General features: G+C 37.4%; 1 protein-coding gene across 2 annotated transcripts in view; it reads left to right on the forward strand.

Annotated features, from left to right (window-relative positions):
• Window positions 1-21,202, forward strand: part of LOC139982789 (ephrin-B2-like) — a 79,618-nt gene that overhangs the window by 3,732 nt on the left and 54,684 nt on the right. The gene's annotated exons all lie outside the window — the stretch shown is intronic.

The following is a 21,202-nucleotide window of genomic DNA, read 5'->3' on the forward strand; positions in this document are numbered from 1 at the left end:
AGGAATTATTAGAGCTGTGTGTCATATTCATGAGTCACTGAAAATTAAATACCATTCAAGGAGTGAAATTTTTTAGTTATTTAAATTTATTTATTTGTATGAATTTTTTTAAATATTGTGTTCATTGTACCAGATTCGTAGGTAATGAAAGAGGTGTACGTAAAAATCTGATCTACAGTAATACCTTTAAAAATGTAAAACCAGGTAATTGACGACGAGGCACTTTCCAGTTGAAGTAACTTTTTGGCCTAATTTATGCTAAAGCAAACAGGTTTGATTTACCCAGGACTCAGAGGGCTAACTAAATAATTATACAATGACCGAGTGGTCGAGTGGAATCCAGTTACTTTCCTTTAACAAAGCCAGCTTTTTGGATCATTTCCTCAAACACACTCTTCAGATTCAACATGGCTCCAGGATTGTAACCATCTGACCTCCAACATCAAAAAACAGTTCCAATGTAAATATTGCTCTTCAAACCGTGCCTTTTATTCTCTCCCAGCAAACACATTTGGCATGAAACGAATCAAACGATTGGCTCATAGACAAAGCCCTATCCTTTAAGAAGAGAATTTTGTCATATCAATACAGACAGAAAATCTGTGCAAAAAAAAAAGGAAGGGAAAAAAGAGTTTAGTTGACAAGATCAAACAGCCTGTCCTTAGCCTTTAAGCAAACAATCAAGAATTTGAAAGCCCTTCATGTGTGTGTATATGTTAAGCAGTTTTTTTTAGATCATACATACAGTACGAAGTAGGCAGCTTGTGTTTTGGTGTGTATGTACAGCAGTTCTCAGTACTGTACAGAAACCATGGCTGCATATTATTGCATTCATTTGCCAAATATAGGGTTGGTTGGTTGGTTCCGCATTCTTCCAAATCCGCCTTAAAACTTTAATACTCGAGATCTCTAAAAGAAATTGTCAAAACAGGAGGTCTGAAATTAGTTGACAGGTTTCAAGGATTTTAATCACTTCTTGTTAAGGTTCATAATATACGTATATACTAGAATTTTTTCTACAATGAACCCCCAATGTATTAAGCGCCGGTTCTTCGTCTCTAGGCAAGACCCGACTGTATTCTCGCTTGATTTGTGAAATTTCTTTTGCCAAGTCCGCATGGCGCATGCATCGATAATTTTTCTCCAGAGCAAGGCCAGGTAACCTAATTAGAATACAAGGAATTAGTTTTAAAACAGACTGCAGGAAATGTTCAAATGATGCAAACTTTTACTTTGTAGATTTCTAGAAAGAAGTAGGGTACATTTCGGGATTTTCTTGGCCTCGTTCCTAACTGACGGACATATTCAAGTTCTGGCTAAAATTAAGGAAGAGGAATAAGGTTAAGAATTCCTTCTTTTTTTTCCTGGTCGGTTTTACAAGTGTATGAGTCACTCATTTTGAGCTGAGTTAGACCTGCCTGCATAGTTAAAGAGACGGGTGAGTTCTGTTTCCGTGGTTACCGCCCAGTAGTGATTCTCTCTGTGTCTTTCATACATGTACGTTTGAAGCCCTGGATGATGGTTTGAGCATCATTTGTATAAAATTTGCATAATTAATCAGTGCTGCATCATCTATGTACGGCCTGATAGTCACTTCTCTACTATCTGTTGTTCGATTCAGCCATGTCAGAACAACATACAGTAAATCAATAATATATAAATAAAGTGGGAGTTATATTTGCTCCAAAGAAATATTGTTTTTGTCGATCTGATTGTATACATGTACTCGTATTCATGTGTGTCTTACTGTGGGTAGTGAAATAATACATGTGTAATGTAGACTTCGAACCAAGTAAATTTCCAACCAAGTTCCCCGCAACTTTTAGTCGGAAAATGATTTTTTTTTGTAACCCGTGTCCAGATTTTCTTCACAGCCCGATACGTTTCAGTCAGCGCAGAACGATTGATCTCAATGATGCAACCCACTCAGCTACGCACAACCTTACCTTTTATCGTCCTAGTTTCTGTTGTTTGTCATTCAATATATTTATCGGTTTGAGACCTGCAAGGAGAATAAAGACGATATGCCTGCAAGTTTTCCTTTCCCCGGAGTTGCCGTTATGAACGTTTCAACGATCACGGTGCAAATTAAAGTACAGTAACCACGTTATCTTTCCCCTCGACGACCAAGGTGTCATCTTATTTGATCAAATTTGAATTTCCCGAGACGAATATATACCTACGAATGTATCTTTGAGTCAGACGAATGGGAGGGTGGATGATAGGGGAACAGACTGTGTACGTGTAGAATACATGATATATGCTTAACTGTGACTCGTTCATTATTAGCACTTAGTTCCCTATGTATAGAACCATCATATTACTTGACCCCCAGGCCCCATAACAGTGTGGACTGGTTTCCCAACACTTTGCATAGGCTACAATGGATAGAGGAGAGAAAATCGAACTGGTGTGGCTAAAGGTTTGACCAACACAATGGCCCGAGGCATTTTGGCCTTTTCAGAATATATTGACCAGTGGCGAACTAATCCCACTCACAGGAGAGCTATTTAAGCGATGGGGGGAAAAGAAGAAACACTGTGAGGAAATGGCAGACAGTTGTATGGCTGCACGGGTGAACACAGTATGATGGAATTGGGGATAAGAAGGCAATAGAGCGTTAGTTCTTTTGTGGGACACAATGGGTGCGAAGCAAGGTGGTTAATTGAAGCCCTGTGGGGGGAAATCAGACGTAAAATAAAAAGGAACTTTCTTCTGACTGGAATCTGAGGACAACACCTCGGCGAAGGATCTCGACAACTGTGTACTCGCATTTGAACGTCAGAAGAAAAAATACCCCGGGCCTTAAAATAGCAGCCGGGGCGATTTGGGTTGTCCTTGTGCAACGGCCCGTAAGGAGCCAAAGAAAAAAAAGAGGGAAGAAAATTGAAAATAGTAACGATACCAAAAACTAAGAAGAATAAAATGGTAAAGAAAGCAAGGAGCACGAAAAGTTTAAGGTTAAATCTACAGTGCGTGGTACATTGAGCAGTGATGTACAGTAATGAAGGTTCACTTCACTAGGGCATTTTAAGGGTGAGCATTACCATGATGTGTTTCTCACAAAAGGCTGACATTGACCGTACAGTAGTTTTCCGGTTTCATTGAGTGGGTTTTTTAAAAGGAATAGTGTTTCTGCTTGAAGCAAGTTGGGGTCCTGCCATTGGTGCAGAGGTCTTGAGGTGTCTGGCAATTCAGTAAACTCTATACATATGTTGTACACTCTGAAATTTTTCTCAAACATCCCAACAGGCATTATGATCATGGGTGGTTATTGTAAACGATACTTAAGATTAGTGTAGGTCAAAACTAATCAAACTGTGCTTTTCTCTGTTTTAAAATATAAAACAGATCTATATATTAGATCTATGTTTATACAAGTTTCAGGTTGTTTTCATGTAAAATTTACATGTGTCAAATTCAGTGTCCCTGTGCTTTGTTTTAGTTCTCGTATTAAAATAAATATATACTGAAAATGCTACATATATGTATGGTTGTGTGTGTTAATTGTACAAAATTTTTTGTAGCAATTTGCCCATTTTGCATATATAGAATTTTTGCGATGCGATACCGGATAAAATCATTGCCTTTCGATTATTTCATAACCTTGAAAAACCACAAAAAACTTTTAGACCTCAAATTTTGATCGATGCCGTCGTGTCAAGATGTTATGTTTTTCTCGATCTGTTATTGTGTCTTTACGGATCGCAGATTAACATTACGTCGAGCTATCGACTACAATCTCGCCATCCGTCTAATTCTAAGGTTAAAATTAATCCTTATTTTGTGGATGGTATGAGTTCCCTCTGGTGGTGTCATTACCTGCTCAGCGGTGCATTCCCCAGAGCGACGGTTTCTACAAAGAATATCACACCGGCAGAAAATTACTCAGCTTGTATGGATCTTTATTTCTTACCCATAATGCATTTTCCAGATCTATACGCAACTCCAGTCAAGTGTAGGCTATTCATTCATTTAACCTAGTCGTAACACTGTTCATATTAAACCTACGTACATTAAAAAACATGACACTTTTACAAGTCAAAAAAGTCGTCTCCATTTCATCGAGGTTGGAAAACTTTTTGCAAGATTCGTTTCTTATCTATCTATGTAAAACTGTGATGAAAACTGACGGACTTTCCCCTATTTCATCGAGAAGATTGGATTTTTCGATTTATTCTTTAAAGGAATCAATAATTTATCAAGAAGTTTGAAATATTGATAGCCTGCACTTTTGGCAAGGTCACTTTACAATCTTTCTTGACAGACTTTCAAATGTATGCATGCAATGTTCCGATTTACTCATATTATTTGGGTGATTACGTACCATTCCTATCGTGAAATTTTAAATTGTTTCACAAGGCCTCCAATTATAAACGATTTGAAAACTAACCCTGCCATGAATTGAAAAAAAGATCCCAAAAAAGAATAAACAAATAGTGATAAAAGTCTAGGTGTGACACAATCTCTTATTGTAAATGACCAAGCTTTTAATTTTATGTCTCTGGAGACCAAAAAAAGAAGAAAAAGGCCACTAATGTATCTACAGTATCTTCCTCTCCAGTAAATGTTTCTCATATTACACGCAAATTATGTCCACGCAAACTGTGCGAGCTAGAATAATGTACGCTAATTGCCCTTGTATGTAATGGTGTGTAGCCAATATCAATCCTGGTGGATCGATAAAGTAAACGTCGTTTAAAGTGGTTATGAGTTTGATGATGCTAGGAAGGGCTGATAAGAAGAAGTAGGTGAAATTCAAATTTCTGATTTAGTTACATAGTAAATATGACTGACATTACAATTAATTCTGTCCGTTTCCTTCATTCAATGAGTACTGGCTTCAGTCAGTCAGTCGGTTGTATTTGTACGGCGCTACGATTGTAGCGTACAAAACTACACATGTTGTCTGTAGGCGTGTTAAATGAACATGTATACATTACAATGCTAGACTGTGTCACATGAGGGAATATAGGCTGGCACTCTTTGGCAATTTGTAAAATAGTTGTAATGGGGGAAGGCATGGGGTGGGGGGGGGATGGGAAATGGGAAGGATAAGGGTTTTAATAATCATTTCCATATTTGCTACCAGTTTCAGTTGCTATATTTTATAAATGCAGGGAATAATTTAAAAAGTTCAAAATTTCTGTAGCAGTTTTGAAGGCAGTTTAGACTTTCTATTATAAAAAAATGTAAAAAAAAAGCAATAAAACATATATAAAAAAAAAATAAAAAACCTATGGTTCCTTCATATTAAACCTATTAACGGTATGTCTTTGCACTTGACTTTGTACTTTTATAGCAATTTGCTAGGCAATACTCACTGTATCATTTTGCGATGACGAGATACTGGATAAATTTATGATGCCCAGAAATGTCACAAAGGTTTATAAACTGTCATTTAGAATCGAATCTACGAAATCTAATATCAAGAGGCTCTGTAGTTCGCAGAAATTTGAAATTCAGAAAATGCTTTTGCTTTCAAAATCAAACTTTACTACTTCACTCCTTGCTTACCTGTCTCCCCGCAACCGTAGCAAACAAAATACAGTGAAAATTAATTAATTTGAAAAGAAATTAGTCAGATCTCATCTTGTGCAGACATGAATAATCATTAGAACTTTACAGATCTATGTCAGATTCCATCAGCAATAAGGTAATGTTGTAGTTCAAGCAATTTTTTGTAACTTCTGTGATACGGTGATACCGCGATATGGCAATACAGTGATACGGCGATACAGTGATACGGTGATACGGATAAAAGTACAGTACATCCACCAAGATTTTGTAGCGTCTGATTCCCTGCTCCTGAAAATTATGATTCATGATCTGTAAGATTAATTTAGTTAATATCTCAGTGCCTATAGGTACTACCGAATTTGTAATTTGCAATTAATTGAGTCAAATTTTTTAAGCCCTAAAATTTTTAATTTGCATGTCGCAAAGTCGTCAGTCTTCAGTTCAATTCTCAACCATGTTTATAGGTGTCCTGAGGAGGGAAATAAAAGAAAAATTTGTGCACTTAATCAGAAAATTCTGCATATATAGATCTCCAGTCTGCTGTTAATATATGCATAACATAATCTCGCAGGGGATGGGAATTCAAAGGATTAAAAATTCATTCCAGTTACCGCTAAATTAAATTTGTTTTCTGGTGAGTGAATGAATGAAATAATACTGTAGACAGTACAGTATACTACTGTATCAACTATCAAGTATAGTGCAACAACTTCATTTGACACTCACAAGGTTGTATTTAATATCTGAACAGTCTGTGTGTCTGGATGGGCATTAAGAGCTATATAGTACATGTATAGCAAACTGAATGTAACATGGTGGTAGCTGGTTGGCTCAGTGTAAGAGTTATATGTCAGTCTTTGAATGTACTTACTACACAGGGAAATGATTTCTATCCGGTATATAGCATCTCAAGCTACTATGCAAAATGGTCACATTTGCTATGTATGCAATCTCTGTAAAAGATGTATAGCAGTATTTACTTCGCTCCTCGCTTACCTGTCTCCCCACAACCTTAGCACTCTCGTTCTACCTTTCTACCACACATGTGGATACGCAGTAGAATTTTAAAGCTAGCTTGCATGTTAACGTGAGCCTACACAGTATTGGCACACTTAACCTTATTCTCTGCTACATGGTGCAATTATCGTAATAGAAACTGGAATGCTGCTGTCAACAAAGTTATTAAAGTTAATGTTCCGTAAAACGGTACATGTATGTAAATTAGCGTCAGACTTGATGGTACAGTCGATTTTGCAATGGAAAAAAAAAAGAAAAATATTACACAGTTGGTCTAATATTCTCCGTTATAAGGTCTTTGTTTCTTCATATAAGTTACATCGTCTGACCTGTATTTACCCCTGAAATCTGCTATACATCTGTGGTGTCTGTGGTTGAGGGCAATGACTCTCCTCTGTCAAGTTATTATCATACCTATCTAAAGGAGGGTTCTAATTAAATGTCTGAGAGAGAAGCAAATTTAATTATTTTTAATTAATTTTTAGGTGACAGTAAAATGTCTGAACATCGGTGACCATTAATTGACCTACAGTACTAGCAAATTTGGGAGAAATATCTGACAAAACTTCGAAAACACAACTTTTGCATAATCTGTGTCGTAATTATTGACATCAAACTGTTTCGCTTACAAAGTTACTTCATTTGGTGGGGGAGGGGGGTGAGATAGAGGGCTGTGGTGGGGGAGGGAGTGGTGGGGACATATGGACATCCTGTTATAAGTCAGGAGCCCTTTAGAGTGGTGCAATTTTTGTTATCTCTCCATGCACAGGCAGCTGAACTAACTTTGAACCTGAGTATATAAATACCAACACATACAGGTCTGTGTAGCTTGCAAGTATTAAAGGGATTGTTTGTTTGTAAGATTTAAAGATGAACTTGTCAAATTTGTTTGATCCTCAGCACAGGTGGTTTTTGGCCAGAGATTGGTCAGGGAAGTAGTTGATTATTTAACCTGTGGACAATGGTGACACTTGGTATTTAATTGGCCCAAAAGGGGATCCCGATTATAAGCAAACATTTCAATCAAACAAGATCTTAAAATGACATCTCAAGTAAGTTAGCAAATCAGTTTTGCTGAGAGAGAGTAGAGAGAGGAGAAGTCAAGGCTACTTAACTATCAAGTGACTTATGATATGAAAACAAGGGGGGGGGGGGAAGGCAAAATGGTATTAATACAGTAACTTATGTTTACAAAGAAATACTTTGGGAAACAATCGCTGTTTGTAATGGCCTTTCCTGTGGATTTTTGGTTGACGGCTCTGTAGGAGTACTGTGTTCAATCCATCATGGTTAGTTGGTCTTTGTGACATTGTTAAAACTGATCACGTCCAAGTTTTGTTCCACAAAATAAGTAGGGACTCTTTGAGTGTCCAAATATGTAATGAAGAGAATAAGGGCCATTGCGACTTTTGAGTCATGAAATCCTTATGTGTAGCCAACCGACAAGGAAGTAACATTTTAAAAGTAAAGCGTTGAAATAACTCTGGATTGATGGAATGTGGAGTGAAATTACCACTACATCGAAGTAAAGTAAGAACTGCTTGTCAGTCACTCATGATTCGTGAGACTTCGTCCAAATTTTGAGCCGTGGAATCTCGTTGACATTTTTGAGTAAACTTGTCCCCACCCTTGCTTTGTCATTGTCTTTTGATCTCTGTGTAAGTCTTTCTAGAGATCGTAGAGGGTTTTGTTAATTTGTTTGTGCAAAGGTCTCTTTTGTCTGGTTTACAGTGCCTGCCCACTCGCACGGTCTTCAGTCCTAATGTGTACACTTTGGATTTACTCTCTCCAACAGTACTTCGCTCACCCAAAACGGTACAGTGTTGTTTCTTGTATCGAGACTTTCGTTAAATCCCAGACGTGTCGCCCCCTCTTGGATACGGGATGTTTCAAAAGTTTTTGACTTGTGTGGTTAGAAGAAAATATAAGTGTCAATGTGACATAGGTGATCATTATCTACAGATTACACTCCTAATTTTTTTTTCCTCTCATTAAAAGACTCGAAGCAGGAACTTGATTGACAGCTTGTAGTGGTGTATGATAATTAGAAGTTGATTGAAATGGAGGAGGTTAAAGAGAGGAAGATTAAGGGAGTGTGGGTTTCTCAGTCTGACCAAAATGTGGTAGGGGTCCCTCACAATTAATGCAACCTCCCAGAGGTAAAGCTTGCAAGGGATGCTGGGATGGTATAATTAGAAAACTCAAAATCTCAGCTAGCTTAAAAGTTAAACCTATGCACAAAAACAGTTAAAGCTTGTAGTAAACAATTCCAAGAATTGTGTTGAAAGTCACAAAAATACTGTTTTGAAGTTTGAATGACATGTACAGTAGCTACGTAATTTGGTATTGGTATCTATGGGCCCTATATATTATGCTGCTTGCGTGGACATTGGATAGGGTCTGTGATTGAGTCTGGTGGGTACATCAGGGGTGCAGTGTTATATTGGAGTGGAAACGGGGAAAGTAAGTGCATATGAGTTCATATACTGCCTCTCCCCCCTCCCCCGTCCCCTTCCATTACCCATGTCACCAGCTCCCTTACCCATGTAACCATGGCATCAACCACTTACTGGTACAGGTACAGGTACAGGTAGTATACAGTACCCCTACCTGAAAGTGTAACCACTTGAAGAGGCATTCATTTCTTAAGCAAGTTGTTCTTTCTACCCTAAAATATCGTATCTCCATTGCATTTCACTTCTAAACATAAACATGTACAATATATGTACCATATGGATAATTTTAGAGTTTTAAGCCGGCTGTCATACACGATGATCTCTTTAAGATTTCCCATATGTCGGCAGGTTACAAGCAGACTGGTAATTATTTCATGAAGGTCTCTGCAGAATAGTGAAGCAAACTTTCTGAGGACATTTTAACCCCCCCCCATCCCCCCTCATGCATACCTCTGGTCGTTCTGTGCAGGGTTAACTTTAAGATCTAACTTGACTTCATTCCTCTATTACCCTTTACCTCCTTTACATACACTTCTTGACTCAGATAATTAACTGCATATGTTTCCAGGAATTTTTGTTGTGATGGTTTTAATAGGCCTCTCGACCCCCCCCCCCCCCCGCCCTCTCTGTACATATTTCCTATTCAAATAAACGATACTAACAGTTAACGCTTGCCAATATATCCCCGGTAAGCTGGCGTAATAAGTTACTGATTAGAGAGAAAGTGAGTAATTTACACACACGTAGAACTGGTTTTCAAATCTCAATTTCATAGCAATTTGTTAGGAGACTTTGAGGATCACTTTTCCTGCTAGTGAAATGTTAGACTCGGTGATGAGCGTTTATTGGCGACCTCCGTCCCAGGAGAGTTGTCATAAATAGCCGCGTCGAGGTATCCGTTGCGAGGTCTTGACGTTTGGAGGAATGGTTGGACGTGTGGATGCCGTTGGAAAGAAAAAAAGAAGGAGAGTCCCTTAAAGTGGCCTTAGGACTACGTGAGTACAAGTTACGAAGAAAAACATCTCTATATGTCACTGAGCCTATGTAAAGAAGGAATCAGTTGGCTACATGTGCTTTGTAGGGTCTGGATAGAGTTAAATGGATGTACCTGTACCCACTCGGCGGCTTTTAATTTGCAAGAATATTTATTCCGCTGCCGAGTCGAGGGAATGGCTGCAGGCGGCAGATGGAACCTCGTGGGAAGCATGAACATGTCGTCGTTTATTGGTGTAATTTGGCGGATACGTCCGTCACGAAGACTTAGAGATGACAGTCAACAGGACCGTACGCGCAAGCCGCTGCACGAACATAGCCTTGCAGTCCACACAGGCTTAGAATAAGTGTCGTAGGGTGCTACGTTGATGAGATGGCTTATACCCCAGTGGGTACCCAAATGCATGGAGGAATGGTACCGTTTATCCTTGGACAGGATCATTGTAACATGAATCTTACAAACTGTGTTAATTACTGAACTGTAATGTGATGCAATGAACATGCCTCCAAATATGATACACTCGGCAAAGAGCAAAAATATAACGGCTTCATTGTCAATACTATTGCAGGTTTCTATCAGTATATTGCCAGTGTAAAGGACTGCTGGAGTCTCTGAGAGTAAAATTGATAATAAATAATAATTAACGATAATTAATTAATGGTAATACGTAGCTCAGATACAGTTAAGAAAAAAGCATTAAATACAACCCAGGAAAGCAAAGCCCTTTGAGTGAATAAATAAATAAATAAATAATTAAATATGCACATTTGTATTTACTGCGCTCCTCGCTTACCTGTCTCCCCACAACCTCAGCACCTTGTTTATATACCGTGCCTACAATGAACCGGTAACATCTTAAACCTCTGCGCCCTCTATGTCTGGACCTCTCCCTTCTCATTCTACCACCCAAAGTGCTCAGACGTTTGTTATGAGCTTGAATTTTCAAAGCAAAGCTAAAGCTTCGAGTGAATAAACAATTGATTTAATTTCTTACAGTACCACATGGTCGACCACATTTACGTCATTTCTCCCGAATTTTATGTAACTCCTGAGTTACATACCCAGGAAAGTAGCCTAAAGCGGCTCAGCGAAGTCAGCTGGAGTACATAATATAATCAATAAATTGCATGACTTGTTAAAGACTTTTACCTTGACACAATTTTGAACGACCCAAGATATTCACAAATTTTTGTATTGTACTGACAGCAATTTTGCCTGCAATCACTTTTTCCTTCCTCCTCTGGGAATTCATAGATTCTTTTTTAACTTGCTTTTACTTGTGATTAAAGTTGATCTGACAAGATAATTAGACTATAATTGGATTAATAAGACCAGACAGCTTGTAAACTTCCCTCAAACTTGGTTAGCCTGGTGACCTCTTAATCCTCTTCAACATGAGATAAACAAACAATTTACCATGTAAACATAATGAAAACAGACCCTTAATTCTTCTATACTTTCTGTACAGGTAGAGGTCTATGAGGTTTAGATCAGGACAACAAACAATTCACATCTTATCTGATTTTTGCCTGATTTTTGTCAGGATCTGTTTTGTGTAAATAAACACTCTAAACTTTTCCCACAGTCTAGTTTTTTTCCTGTCTATCTTTTCTTTTCCACAACACAGTGCTATTAAACTCAGCAGCTAGCCAGCCATCCCTGCATTATTTCAAGTCTGCTTGGATCTACTACAAGGGGCAAATTTATTTACAAAACTCAAAATTCACTTTGCAAGAGAGAGGAAAAAAGTCCCATGTACTGACAAAGAAAGAGAAAGAACAAAAATAAAAGGAAAAAAAAAATGAAAAAAAAAAAGGGAATTGATGACCTTTAAAACCCCAACCATACCAAGCATGGATTTTAGAAAACCATTTGTCTCATTCCTGCTCTCTGCCTAACCCCAAAAAAAGAAGAAAAAAAATGAGTAGCCATCTGGATCCTGTCAAGATATGGAGTTATGATATATGATATGGGCTTATTACAGCTCCATCAATGAAGACCCTAGCCTTCTAGCCTATCAATCATTTCATGCAGTGAATTACTATCTCTTTATAAATACCTTAGGGTCTGGGCTCCCAGAGTAGAAGATAATGAAGAATATTAGACCTTTGACCTCTGAGCGCTTCTTACCAGCTTTCATTACAGTTGGAAATGTGCCTTCCAGTTGTTAAAACTTGCTTCAATTGTGCTAGAAAATTGGTTAAAATTTGTTGTACTTTTAGGAGGTTACGTGTGACCTTTCTGGGGTTTAAGTGCCGAACTCTAGAGGTACAAACTGCTACAGTAATCATATGTATATCTTACATATAGGTTGGTGTATTATTAAGTCAGTGTTACATGCTCATTAGGGAATTGTAGTCTGTCTTCAATAATAATTTGCTCAATATGAAGTGACTTTGATCCCAAAAAGAAACATTTCTTTCCACCCCCACATATACGTACAAAGTTATGTGGTTGGTGAAATGAAGATGTTTGGTATGCAAAAGACATATGTACAAATATGTACAGTGTAATAGTTTAGTGTTGTACTGTATCAGATCTATCTGTAGGTAGAAAACAGGAATATATGCATCTAGATTAATATGCTCAGAACTGTATAAATATGATGATCATGTTAAGTCTTTCAGATATATTTGGAGAAAATATTTCAAAGTCAGGTTAGGTAAATTATAAAACTTTTCAATAATTTAAAAAGGACAAATTGTTTCCCAATTAAAGCACTGGACTAGTAAGATTTCTGCCGTTCTTTTTCTGATGTTTGTCTTATTTTTTTGTTTATTTATTTTTATTTGTTTTCTGATACAGGATAATGTTCTGATCATGTTTAAATTGAATAAAACGTAAAAAAATTCATGTATTGCATCAATAATTAAAAAAGGACAAATTGTTTCCAAATTAAAGCACTGGACTAGTAAGATTTTTGCCATTCTTCTTCTGATAATGTTTGTATTATTTTTATTTTTTTTAATAAATGCTGGAATTCCTCAGATAATATATATACAGTAACTTTGGACACATTATGCTTGAACCCTCTTCAAGGGCCAGGAGTCTCGGATTACCTCCATGTGTTATGTGATTTTGCTAATTGTATAATCTGTTGTGTGGAACACTTTTAAAGGAATAACAATACCCCCTGCTGGTTGCAGAAATTTATGTTAGGCAATTTTCGTCATCATATCGACACCTTTTTATCCAGAGACCAGTTCGACCATAAAAATTTATTGTTAAATTTTTTAACGACTTTAAATACCAAACAACCGTTTGTTAATAAATATAACCCAGAAGACCACCCGGGTAGAGAGAAAAAAAAAAAAAAAATACCGACTCGATTTGTGTACTTCAGCCATTCTTACAGATCAGTTTAGCCTTCCGTATTTGGCTATTAATACCCCCGCCTGTTTGCAAACAAAAGGGTTAACTCACAATAGCCCTGAGCCATCTTGACTCAACTGGAAGAGCCCAACAGATGCTGTACGGTTCGGTCAGGACATTGCTGGCATATTTGACCTATTGTTATGTTAATTATACAATCAATCACCAAGGAATGGCAAATGGTCACCAATCTCACCCCTGTTAGCACAGAAAGGCTCCCGAAGCACAATGAGGCACTTACCTTGGCACAAGAGAAATGATATTGATTTGATCTCGTCTGAAAAAAGAGTAGAGCGGACGGAGTACATGATGAATTCAGACAAGTTATGTCATGAATGTTTAGCATGGGTCTTACTGTGAGTCTAAAGTTTGTAAAACCCAGGCCTAGAAGTTCACAAGTGTAGCAGCCACTTGGTGAGAAAACTGTTGTTGGAACTTTCCTGGCCTAGGAAAGAATTTTTCACCCACTTTATACTCCTTCCTTATTTTCCCCCTCCATATCCCCTCTCAATTTGTCCTCACCCCTTCTTCCTCATCCCATCATCTTCACCCGTTCCACCTCTCACTTGTTGCCCCTTCTTTTCTCCCCTCTCTCTCTCCCCCACCCAACAAACTCTCTCCCACCCCAACAAAATTGTTACCTGCAGGATTTTTCATCAGAATGTTTGACCCACTGCACGACTTTCACTCGCCTTCCCTCCTCACTATTTTCATCTCTCCCCTTGTTCTTCATCACTCCTCATCCTTTCCTCCTCACCCCTTCTACCCAGATCTCACTATCCCCTCACCCCATCCACCTCTCAGGTACCCTCCCTTTCATCCCTCATCTCCCCTCCTTTACTCCCCCACCCCAACAAAACAGTTATGTACAACAAGCCTGGAACCTGAGACTGTTACATTACCAACAGGTTGAGACTTGCAATGTTTGTGTCTGTTTTGCTGTTGTTATTGTTTCCATTGTGAGGATGCCTTCTATATTCTAAGCTTCCGTAATCTCTCATTTATTGATCGGTACTTGCGTAATAATACAGGAACGTCACAGCTGAGCCCTCTGTACTTTGAAAATGACCCTTGACCTTGTTCTTTCCCTGAACAGAACAAAATCCAAGAGATGAAACTTTCAGCTTTTGAAATTGAATTTTGGAAGATTTACATGTATATAAACATTGAAGCCCACCCGCATGTGCTGGCAAAGTGGTCCCTCATTATATCATATCTCAGCTTTCTTTGTAAAGCGCCTTGAGCTGTGACTTTTGTCTACTGATTTGGCGCTATATATAAGTCTCATTGAGAGATGATTATTATTACTATTTAAAATAGATTGAATGTTTGCATAGTATATAGAATCTACTGTATGAACATAATCCAATGGCTTTACAATTATCTCTCACAAAGTTATGCATATCCTTTACCTTCAAAATATCATCCTTCCAATCATAATTTTGACACCAATTGGAAAGAAAAAAAGAACATATTTTTACCCTTTTTTTTTGTCCCTATAGCAATTTCTTAGAAACGTCATCCGCAGCGTATCTGCCAATAACCTTAATTTATTTTCTCAGTTAATTTATTCTGCATCATTATAAATTGCGGAGACATGAGCTGTAAATCATCTCATTTGGAGCACACTGAGGGATGATCTAAGAGGATTCTAAGAGGTTATCCCCCGAAAAATAATTTGATTCCTCTCACGTAAATTAGATCTCAGAAAAGAAAACATATGTTAGGCTTTTTGATTTTGGGAGAATTTTTTTTAATGAATCTAAATCATATATAACAAATAGAAAAAGAATGAACACAAAATAAGATTATAGACTTAACATGTAAGAGACAGGAAGGAAAAATTTTTCTTTGCCCTGGGCTGATTTTATTAACGAGGATAGTGTGATATTAATCCCCAGACTAGGCAGGATGACCCCCAGGGCTCAGAGGCTCCAGTTGGGGGAGGGTCGCTTGTGGCTGCGGCGGTTGTTGCCATGGGGAATGAAATAAAAGATTGAGTATTGCATTAATTTTTGACAAATAAACAATTGTGAATAGGCTTGGATGTTTTCCATTTTGCTGGAGTGCATCCGTGGTTAAACAAGGTCGTTTTTGCTATGAAGTGTAATGGTTGGATTTGAGCAGGAGGATATAAATAATACCAGTGGTTAGGAAAGATCGAAGTATAGGGCTTTGCTGATATTATCAACATTTTGAGTTGGGTTTGATAACTATTTTGATTTTGGATTTTGGAGAAGTTTATTTGGTGCTGTGATTCCCATAACTCTTCAAATTTCTCTAATAATGAAGTAAAAAATGACAGAAAAAATTCTCCAATTTGCTTTTCATATGTGATAATGTACTAATGAATGAAAAGTGCCTAAATTGGTGAAGAAATGTAATGAATATGACCAAATTTATTCGTCATTCACTTGTTAAGGTAATTAAATTTTACTTTATGTAGCAATCTATGGAATTGCCTTTTAAACATCATAATCAACTTTGCTTTAGATTCTTAAATAGGGTCTTTAAAAACCTCTGGTAATTGATGCCACTGTAGCTTAAAACCTGCTTGTACATGTATACTACTTAAGTATCAAGTATTTCTCTTGTACACATTTCAAATGTTTATCAATACATATCACTTAAAGTGCATTAGACCAGCTATAGTGCAGTCTCTATATGTCCACACAGTTGCACCAACAGTCACGTAGTAAATTCTAAACAAGTAAACCTTGATGCTCCAACAGAAGAAGTGTTCCCTAAACAGTTTGATCATATCTTATCTCTTCTCCTCCTCATCAAGGGGGTTATGTTATCTTAATACCAGTGTTGTAGCAGGTATCAATCAATGCACCTCTCCATGAAGTAGACCTCTTTATCTGCCTCAAGAAAATATTATTACATCTCAGAGATTATAACCTCTGTTAATCATCTCTAGAGGGAGGAGTTCTTTCTCTTTGTTCAGGTAGCAGAGAATAGCAAGCATCATCTTGGAACCATGTCACATCTATACCTTGTTGCAGAAATGATAAAATCTGTGGCAGTGATCTCACCAGTAAGGTTAAAGGGGCGGGTTTTGGTACCATTCAAGATGGGAGAGATTTTGCCAAAAAAAGAGAAGGAAGAAAAAAAAAAAAAGGAAAAAAAAAAGGAAAAAAGAAAAAAAAAAGGAATTTGGAAGATAAAAGAATGAGTGAGCTCAATTGAATCCATGTTTTACATGTGGTGGTAAGAGCCTGTAAAGAGCATTGCTTTAAGGGTGTACCGGTATCGGTGCAAAACGTTCTAAGCTTTATCACGAAAACTTTGCTGGACATCTAAGTTATAATTTCCAGACAGGAAGTAGGTTTGCAATTCGAAAGTTAGACTAGGGAGAAGGGAAGAAAAAAAAATTGAAGTTGGCAAGAAAATTGTTTCACCACGAGTGACCCCCCCCCCTCCCCTCCCAATCAGCAAACAAATATTGTAACATTACAATCATTACCATTTATCACCACTTTTTGCCTTTCTTGTTCTTGGAGTTTCCTGCCAAGCCAATCACTCCTCACTCCCTTGTTTGTCCCTATTTATACTTTAACCTGCCTATGGTGTGAGCAAGATCTAGATGCAGACGTTTCTTCCAAATGTAAATGTTGAGGAATTCATACATTACTTGTGAATATAGGAAAGGAACGTACGTCTCACTTTAACAAAAAAAAAACATTTTTTTTTACGTCGGGAGCTGCTGCATGGGAAGAGACCGAATATTACCTTGCGAAAAGTGCATTCAAGCTGGGCTTTTGTCAATTCCCTGCAGTTTTGTGCGGTGTGAGTCACCGAGTTAGCAGAGATGCCTCGCAGGCATGAAGCTAGGTATATATACGATGCAAGAAGTTACTCTTTCCGTGGATATTTCTACGACCTGGCTTCCTCGCCACAGTTGGACGCCGCTGAGATCACGGTAGTTCTCCTGTCATGACTCGATACTTAATATTAAACATTGCTTGACTGAGAATGAATGAGAGAAAGACTGGGTTTTTTTTTTGAAAAAAAGGTGAAAAGATTATAAAAATTGTATAAAGGAAAAAAAAATATGTAAAGATCGAAAGAAAGGCAGAAAATTCTTAAACAAACTGCGTAGCTAACTGGAAAAACCCTGTGTAGGTTTAATAGGAGGATAGATGTAGTACAAACATGATAAAGACCGTGCAAACATATCTTATGGGGTGGTGCCCAAAAAATTTAGAAAAAGGAGTTAAATTTGAAGTGTTTGTGTCCAATTTTTTTTTTTAATTTTTAATTTTTTTAATACAGCTGGTATTGAAGAGTTGATTTGAATTCATTTTGAAACTGTTTTCATTTTTCATTGGAAAATGAGATTTATACTTGACTCAACTTTTAGCGACTTCACCCAGTAGCTCTGAACTTGAAAGAGTGGCCGACTACGGATTGATAAGAGGGTGACAGAACTTTTTGTGTCTTCAAAAGGAAAAACTATCGGTGCCCTTAATCAGTCAAAAATATACAAGATTTCAGGATGTTATTCAGTTTTATAGCCTTTGTGAGATTTCCTGTTCCTATCCGTTTCGGTTGTTTAAAGTATCAGATAGTGGGACTCAATGTCATCGCCAACTTTTAGTATCGATAAAACATTTCCTCAATCCTCTGTGAAACCGAATTTTAATTCTTTTCTTTTCAACACTGGGATAAAAAATAGAAAAGAAAAGAAAAATAAGCGTGAAATTGCCCTCAAATTAAAAAAATCACAAATATTTATATATTGTTTTGATCATTTCCAATTGAAAGTACAGACATCAAGGCTATTTATTTAATACAAGGGAGTTTCATATTTTGTGAATTGGCTGCATCGCTGAAAATATACTTATTTAATATTTACCTTCCGTCGATCCTGTTTTTGACCTCGTGTTTTCAAGTTCAAATGGTTTCAAAACTCTTCACAATTTCATGGTTCTTCGCTCTTTTCGGGCTAATGTCGCCATTTCGAAACAGTCAAAGAAATCGTCCCAAGGTCTGTCAATTTCCTACCCTGACTTACCACAATTGCAGTAGGTATATGGTAAACTTCTTTTAAAATACCACTCAAAATATGGTCCTTCCCCTCTTGACTATCACTTTAGCTCACTGCCTGGTAATAGCAGGGGGTAGGGGATTATAAGGTGACTGATTAAACACAACCTTGGGTTGAGAAAACAAGGATGGTGATAGCATTTGGCAACCTCATTCAGCGAATCAGTTTTTGGGTATTCAGGCAGAGGCAATAATAATGCACAGGAATGCACCTCGGGGGCTTCGGAAAGAAACAAAAGGTTTTATGAGTTGCCATTGTACTTTCGTGGGTAATCAGGCAGAAGATAACTGTTATTATGCCCATTCATTGCATATTATTTAGGCCTGCATTGATGACTGGTTTCCCACCTTGTGAAAGCATGCATAGTTTATGAAATAAACTGTCCATTTTAGATACTGTTTTGCCATTGAACTAGAAAGGGGGGGGGGGGAGGTGCCCTCAGCAAGGTTCACTGACATTTGCCTGCAGTGTTGTATAGTTATTTTGTAATAATTCCAAAACTAATTTCTTCTTAGAATGGAAAAAGGGTGTAAAATTTAGGTTGGCAAGTCTTGGCCTGGTAAAAGCTGGCTAAGATATAACTATATACTATATTCTCATTATACTGCACAATAAATAATAATACCTAACAGTTCACAGGAGTAGTAGCTAATAAGATCAGGCAGGGTAAAAACGGACCATGCATGGAAAGGTTAGTCTACCACATTCTGGCAGGGGAGAGAGGGAAGGGGAGAGAGGGGAGTGTCGATAGGGGAGGGGAAGGGAGTTGGAAAGAGGAAAGGATAAACAGGTGGGCATTGTAAAAGGGGAAAAGTCCCATTTTTGATTCCTTGCAGAAACATTTTATCATTTGATCATATGTATTTGAATGTTTGTATACCCCAATACATATGTGTGTGTAAAAGTTTATTCTGCCTTGTCTGTAGTGATATCACCGTACTTGCAGTCCATCTGTTTTGTGAAGAACACAATTTAACATCAATCATCATTGTTCGAGTTACAGTGTTTGTGACTTTTGTCCATCAAGGTTACAAAGCTGCACCCTCAATAATTCTTCAGTGTTAACAGTATTTATATAGATATATTGCATATGGCCCAAATCAAAATTTAAAAAAAAAAATGGTGTCAAATATTTGAAGAAATCAATGGTATTATTAAGTAAGTGTTGGTTTTTTTTGCCCATTGAGTAAACCGATTGCGACAATTTAAAGATAGCTATAGCATTTGCTTTGTTATTGTTGTGCAAAGACCTTTTGAGTACATGTCAGGTTAAATTGCAGTGTTTCACAGACTATTAGCTTTCTGGTATGTTTTGTTAATTATTAAAGATTGGATAATTGATATAAAAGAGCGGAAAGTGGTGAAAATGGTGGCTCGTTAATACACAAACACCCAGAACATTTGTGGAGATTTTACAGTGTCCAACTCCAACACTTGTCAAACTTCCCTATCGGAGGATATTATTTACCCTTCTTGTTATCATGGTCTTCAAGGAATGCTAGTTAAGACACCTTCACCCGCCCCCTTCCCCAGAATGTTTCTGGAGACTACAGTATCCAACTTCAACAATTGTCAAAACCTCCCTGGCAATACTCTTTACCTTCTTGTAAAGATCTTCTAAGAACGGATATATTAGTACATGAGACTATATGGAGCTACTGCGAGTTCTTGCAAGCACCCGAACAGCAGTTTGTTGACATCGCAGCGATGACATCACAGGCCTTGCAGCACTTGACTCTAATCCCTTTCTGATCTTACTCTGTCATCACACCTAGAATCTCAGCAATCTATTAAGGAGACCACCATGCCCTAAACCACTGATCCTCTCATAATATTTTCTCTTTTACCTAAAGGTTAAAGAAGTAGTTCAAGAAGGTGGGTTTATTGATCTCAGCTAGTTTTCAAATATTTGAAGATCCATTTAGGAAATATTTTGCTCCTTATCATCGTTTTGAAGGGTAAAATTATAAACAGTAAGGTTCAATAATGGTGCAGTGACATACAAGGGGCAAAACATAATTCAAAAAGATTGAACCTATAAATTTGTTTTTAAAGATTGAGGTAGATAGTCATGCCTGGGATGGTTTTGGTTGGTGGTACTGTAGCTCAAGAGGAAGAATATGGGAATATTTTAGCAGGGATTTCCTTTTTGGTATTTAATAATTGATAGCCCTTCTCTGAGCTTGCATGTAAAGTAGCTATAACGTTGAATATTCATGAGTTGTAGCAAAGTGTGATTGGTGATGCGTTTGTCAAATTATGTGTATTTGGCGAGGCATTAGTCAAGTATGTGGGTGACATATTCATCAGAAAGGAAGAAATTTGTTAAAGTTTGTCTTTCTTCAGTAAAGAATAAGATGGTGTTATTAAATGATCACTATCTAATAATCACCAGATCTTTGATTGCGACGTGCCAGGTGTGAGTCGTGCTTAATTTTCTCGATTACGGCCAGATTTCGGTAGAATTATATGCTCGGTAGAATTAATTTAGTGATTTAGATCCATGATGATCCATACTGCTTTAAAGAGGGCTTCTGTTTAAGAGCCGTTGACCTATTTTAAATCCTCCCTCCTGGCTGCGCCTCTCATCCCTGCAAAATGTTCTGGCACTTTCATCACAATCTTGTGGAATAAGATAAATCCATTTTTTCCCCCCTTTCTTGTAATATATTAAATTAATGACAATAACAGCCTCACATAGAGTGTGTAATTTATTTGTAAAATGTTTCCTTTATTGGATTCATGTTCCAGGGGATGAACTGAATGGAAAAAAGTTGAGTATATATGTTG

This window comes from Apostichopus japonicus, chromosome 16, assembly GCF_037975245.1.
Source record: "Apostichopus japonicus isolate 1M-3 chromosome 16, ASM3797524v1, whole genome shotgun sequence".
Taxonomy (NCBI): Eukaryota; Metazoa; Echinodermata; class Holothuroidea; order Aspidochirotida; family Stichopodidae; genus Apostichopus; species Apostichopus japonicus.